This window comes from Lissotriton vulgaris, chromosome 1_1, assembly GCF_964263255.1.
Source record: "Lissotriton vulgaris chromosome 1_1, aLisVul1.2, whole genome shotgun sequence".
NCBI lineage: Eukaryota > Metazoa > Chordata > Amphibia > Caudata > Salamandridae > Lissotriton > Lissotriton vulgaris.
This window is the reverse complement of record NC_141685.1, coordinates 238,590,708-238,597,444: the sequence shown is the minus strand read 5'-3', so window position 1 is coordinate 238,597,444 and position 6,737 is coordinate 238,590,708.

Genomic DNA, 6,737 nt, shown 5'->3' with positions numbered 1-6,737 from the left:
TCTATCTATCTATCTATCTATCTATCTATCTATCTATCTAGCTATCCATCTATCGCCCTCACTCTATCTATCGCCCTTCCTCTATCTATCTATTGTCCTTCCTCTATCTATCACCCTCACTCTAACTATCTATCGCACTATGTAGTATGCTGTAAGTGCTTTATTAACTCTTTCCCTTTAAGATTTGTCCCATCTTGTCACACATTCTACTTAGAGTGTCTATGTATTCTTTTCCCTTCACATTCTGTTCCTCCCTCGTCAGATTGCTGTTGGTGTCTGTTACATGGACAACCTCTGCCGTGGGTTCTCTTTATATGTACTTAATTTAAGTAATAAATATTACTTATCAACTACTCTCTCGGATCGCTTTGGATTAATTCCTCCTACCTCCACGCTACAATTTGGTACCAGGAGTGGGGTCTTCCTTCAAGAGAACTATATATTTTTTTCCTTCGAATTTCGCATTGAAATTACTTGGAGCCTACGGACAGGAGCGTCTCGTTTTTACAAGGACTCGCATTTTAAAGGTGCGTGATACAAGTTTTCCGATTTTTCTCAAGTTCATGTGTCTTCGTTTCTAACACCTTCAAGCAACTGCCATACTTCAAGTTCATTTTGAATCGCTACTCATGCGATCAATGCTCGAGCCACCCGCAATCTTCATTCTTCTTGTGACGTCTAGCTTGCAAAGCGCAGCTAAGGATTGTGGGATTGCACGTCATTACGTCATACGTCTGGCCGCCATTTTGAATTCATTTCTCCGATGTTTACATCGCGATCGTTTTACGATCTTTCTACAGTTGGCATCTTTCTCAGAAAATACTAATTAAAATTCAATTTCAACGCTTTTATTGTTTTTAGCACAAGCTACAGCGACGATCTTTAGAAGTTGTTTTTCTCATGGATTCACAATATTCGAACCACTTTCTGTAAGTTTTGTTTTCATTTCATTTATTTATTTATTTATTTTTACTCTACTATTTTGTATAAATCACTTCTTTTGTTCATGGCTTCACTACAAGGTGTCATACAACCATCATCATTCTTACAAAAACCTTGCAAACCAGATTTAAAATGGTCTGAATGGATAAAAGACTTCGAAAATTATTTGACTGCTATTGAAGCTGATGATTATACTAACATTAGAAAATTAGCACTATTAGGAAATCATCTTGGGACTGCTGGTCATAGAGTCTTTCAAAATCTCCCTGACTATCCTCCACCAGTGTCAAAAGATGCAGAGTGGAATGTATATCTTGAAGCAAAACTACGACTAGGGAAACAATATCCAGATGCTACTAGTGTAATCTTAGAAAGATTCAACTTTGCTATGTGCAAGCAGTCATCGGAAGAGTCTGTTGTAGACTATATTGCAAATTTAAGAGTTCTTGCTGAGAAATGTGACTTTGGTAATGGTGTTGATACTTATATTAGAGACCAATTCATATTTCATTGTTACTCCAAAAAGTCCAAGAACGTTTACTTACTTCCATAAATCCTACTTTAACAGAGACCATCGGTATAGCAAAAAGCATTGAAAGGTCAATTATCACGTCCAAAGTTTTAGCTACCAGTCAACAATCTGGAACTTCTTCTCACCATGACCTAACTCAATCCATGAATTTGGTATCTGAGGAAAATTCTGTCTGTGCTATTACTCCTAAAGGACCTGATAGAAGAATTTTCAGGAACCAGACTAATACTGAGCCTCAGTTAATTTGCTTTCGTTGTGGCTCGAATAATCATATTGGTAACAGTCCTTCATGTCCAGCGCAAGGGAAAAAGTGCACCAATTGTCAGAAGTTTGGACATTTTTACAGCGTTTGTAACAGAAGAACTCTGACCTCTAATTCTAAGAACTATAGACCCCGAATTAATACCATTTCAGTTGATACATCTGAAAGTTCAGACTGTTCTTCACAATTTAGAAACATGGTTATTGCCATAGATGTTCCTGAGTTTTCTGACAAACCTATCAAGGGTCCATTTGCTGATATTATTGTTGATAATAAGGTCATTTCTACCATGGCCGATTCAGGTGCACCTGTTACAATCCTTGCTGATGTTACATTTTATCAACTATGGCCTGATAAGTTCCCACTTCTTGTCCCTGACATAAATCCAAAAGCATTTGGAGAACAGGACATTAACTTAATAGGATATTTTTGGGACATACTTACTTGCCTAGGGAGATTAATCAAAACTAAGATTTATGTAGTGATTAAAGGAAGAAATATAGTTGGGTGGAAAGATCTGGGTCTGTTAGGAATTATCCTACGTCCTGGACAAAATCCTCCCATAGTTCTTGGTGAATTACCGCAAAATGTTTTAGCTATAACTAATGAGAATGCTATTGTTGATAATCTCACAGCAGATTTTCCTGAAGTTTTCAAAAGTACGGTTGGTAAGGTAAAGGGTTTTGAACATACTATAATATTGAAAGATAATGCTAACCCTGTTGTTCACAAAGTCCGCCCTATCCCTATCAGTGTCAGAGAAGACCTTAAAAACCTTCTTTCTAATCTGCAAGCTGATGGCATTATTGCACCTATCAATGCTTCAGAATGGGTTTCTCCAGTACTTTTGCGAAAGAAATCCAATGGGGATTTAAGGCTATGTGTAGACTTAAGATCTCTCAATCAAAATATATTGGTTGACTGCCACCCTTTACCACACATACATGAAAAGTTCGCCAACATTGGTAAATCAAAATTGTTCTCAACCATAGATCTGCATTCAGTATGGGGGCGTGGCTAAGCACGCAATGGCGGAGGACGTGCTTGGGTAGAGCTCCGTGTTAAGCTCCCCTACCCCGAGCCGATTATCCGCTAAAATTCACCGAGGCTGCCGGAAATTGCAGGCGGACATCCACGGAGGTCATATCGACAGTCTGGCCGACTTTCGATCCGAGGCTCCGTCGGGCCGGACCCCGACCTGTCCTGCGACCCTCCTGCGGGCCTGGAGGCCTCCCGGCCGGCAGCGGGACCACGAGAGACCGAGGCTTGGGCCCAGCATATAGGCCCCGGCCCACACTTCCCGGGGGCCACCAGCGGACTGCTGCCGCACTGGGAGCAGCCGCCGAGGGTTCGACTGCTGCCCTGCCCTGCCGCTACTGCCCCGACCAGCGGACAGAGAGAGCCCAGCACCCACACCGCGGCCCCAGCAGGACTGCTGCCGGTACACCTGAGGCAGCCAGGGAGCACAATCTGACCCGGTGAGGAGTGGGAGGGACGGGAGGCCCCCGGGGCACCGCACGACACCAGGCGCCACCCGGTGAGTTGCGGGCACGCAGGCAAGCGCAGGAGACCCGGGGCGGAGAGGCCGCCCACAGCTTGCCACCGCGGACCGGAGCCCCCCGATCAGACCTGCGCTCCACAGCTGGTGACACAGCGGACACCCCCCCCCTGCAGTAAGGACACCTGGGGAGACTCTTGTGGCCCCTTCTCCCCCCCGCAGAGGCACACGTGCAGGGGGGTTTTAGCCAAGAGGAAGTGGCCGACCACACACGGGACACCCGGACCCTCGGGGCAACCACTGCACTTGGGGCTGCGTGGCGGGGCTGGACCGCGGGAAGGAAGGGACCCGCCGGACCCCCCCCCCCGCGAAGGCGCCGGCCACGGCTGAGGTGGGGTGTGATCCCAGAGGTGCCACCGGAGTGACGGAGACAAAGACTCTGCTGGACGTGCACCCCCGCACATGTCGGGAGGGGTGCGGACCCGCACCAGGACTGGTGGGGCCCCGCCAAAGGGGAAAACGAACAAGCTGCTCGACAAAATGGCTGCCGAACAATTGGCCACGAGGCTAGACAGTGTGCTGGCGGCCGTAGAGCGAATGGAACAGTCGCTCCAGCAGACCAGAACCTCCCTGGAGTCCAAGATAGATGGCGTAGCTGTGGACCTGACCCTCCTGCGGGACGACCACAGGAAGTTATCCGACCGGACCAAAGTCCTGGAGGGCGCGGTGAAGGAGATCGAGCCCAAAGTCACCCAAACGGACATGCAAGTGCAGGATCTCCTGAACAGAGTGGAGTTCCTGGAAGACAGGGCCGAAGATGCGGAAGGGAGGGCGAGACGCAACAACATCAGGCTCGTAGGTGTCCCGGAAAAATGGGAAGGGAACCACCCCGCGCAGCATGTGGAAGACTGGCTACGGGCCCTGTTGCCTGAGGGCACACTATCACCCCACTTTGTCGTGGAACGCGCGCACCGAGTGCCGACCAGGCCCTACACAACTGGCGCCAACCCAAGACCACTGCTCTTCAGGATACTGAACTACAGGGACCGGGACACGGTGCTGCGGGAAACGAGGCGAATGGGTGAAATACGCATAGACAATGCGTCGATCATGTTTTTCCCCGACTACACCATCCAGGTGCAACGCCAAAGACACGACTTCCTGGAAGTTAAGAGGAGGTTACGCACCGCAGGCCTCAAATACTCCCTGCTCTTCCCCGCAAAGCTGAGAGTGGTGGCGGGGGACAACACCTACTTCTTCGGGACCCCTGGGGAGGTCAGCGAGTGGCTGGACGGAGGCACAGACACGGCACCCAAGCACCCTCGTGGGGGTGAGGCGAGGCCCAGACAGCGCGGCCCGCGGCACCGCCAGAGACACAGAACTCAACAGTCCCAGCGGGCGGAGGAAGGGTCGCGACACTCTCCCCCGTTGGATCAGATGCTCCAGGAACAACGCGATGCGCTCCGAAAAGTTTCCCAGCTCAGCAACCCGCCCTCACAGGAAACGAACCTCGAGGACGGTCAGCAGCCAGTGCCCAGTGATGACGACGAAGCCATCTACGGGATCCCGAACTCACAGCTCTCTGTGGAACTACCGGTGGTCACGCCGCAAACCTCGGACCTGATCCACTAACCCCACAGGAGAAGTCTGGAAAATAACCGTCAAGGCGGGGGGAAGCGGTAATGGCCAACAGGACGCTGAGGCACAGCCGACGCCAGGCGCAGCCGGGGGCGCACTTCTCTCCCCCCTGCCTACCGAATGGACAGTGGACCACAGGAACAGTGAGTACTGCCTAAATGGCACTGGTGGCCGGCGGGGTTGGTGTTGGTGGGGTTGCCTCTTGACCTGTACTCATACTCGCGCAAGCGGGGCCCCGCACGAACAGAACGGCATCGTATGCCGGCATGCAGCCGATGGCCAGCAACAGATTGCAACTTGAGGCTCGGGGATGGAACTGGAATCCCTTTAATCGACTCAGCATCCTCTTGGCCTCAACTGTGCTTATGCGCACTGCCCCTTAGACTGGAACGGTTGTCCCTCTCAATTGAGATTATGGACGGTGGCCCGTTTCGCCACTGCCCCTTTGGTATTTTAGTGGGACTCACCCACAGTTGGTTACTGTTGTTCATTGTTTTTCCCCTACCTAATGTCTACCTGAACAATGCTAAGTGTACTATGGGGGTGGAGACGGGCATGCTGAGAATAGTGATGAGAGAGCCCCTGGTGGAGCTGCTGTTTGTAAGAAAGATGGGGAGGAATACACACCGCTACTATGACTGCGATTAAGATATGCACTTGGAATATCAGAGGTATGCACACACCCGCGCGCAGATACCAAATATACTCCTACCTGAAAAGACAGCAAGTACAGATCGCACTCCTGCAGGAGACACACCTATGTGGGGCGGAAGTGGCTGCACTAAGGCGCAGGTGGAGGGGTCAGTTATACGCCACTGAATACTCCTCGTTTGCCCGTGGGACACTACTGTGGGTCAGGCCGGGCACCCCCTTCACAATGTCGGAAGTGCTCACGAACCAGGGGGGGAGATATGTACTAGTGAAGGGTCGCATGGACGGGCAGCCAATAGTCCTGGCGTCCATTTACTCTCCAAACACGGACCAGGGAAGCTTCCTGACACACCTTTCGGAAAAACTGGCGCCCTGGCACGGTGTCCCCTGGGTACTGGGAGGTGACTACAACACAGTGCTAGACCCTGTACTGGACCGTTCGACCCCGCCCAGGCCAGATGCCACATCCTTAGGGGCCGCAAAGGCACTCACAAGATGGGCGACGCAGTGGGACCTCAAAGATGCATGGTGCGCGCATAACCCAGACACCAGGGTATACTCATACTACTCGGGGGCACACGCGCTACATGTCCGCCTAGACAGATACATGGTGACAACAGAAATGCTACCACACATTACTGAGTCACAATACCTCGGATGGACACTTTCAGACCACAACCCACACACGTTGGCGGTAGCTTGGGAACGCCCACACCCACCCATCCCCACATGGCGATTACAACCCGCTCTGCTACTCGACGCCCCCTTTAGAGATGCCCTGCAGGCCCGTGTAGCACAATACTTCACCGATAACTCGGGCACAGCGTCCTCTCCGAGCGTGGAATGGGACGCCTTCAAAACGGTGATACGGGGACACTGCCTGGGCACACAAGGGAGCATACAGAAGAAATTAGAGGCGGACCTGTGCAGGGTGGAGGCGGACTTACTCCATTGGGAGCGGGAGGCAGTGGTCGGCGCGGGCGACCGGCTGCGGGAGGCCCGTGAGGAACATGCGGCGCTACTAGAAAGACTGAGGCACGTTAATTTCGCGGCCCACTCCGCGCGGGTGCACCAACACAGCGACAAGCCGGGGAGACTACTGGCTTGGCTGGTCAAACAAGAGTCCCGCACGGAACCGGTGTCCGCTATCCGGACAGCCGGAGGGGAGATAGTGTACACACAAAGCAAGATACATCAGGCGTTTGTGGGGCACT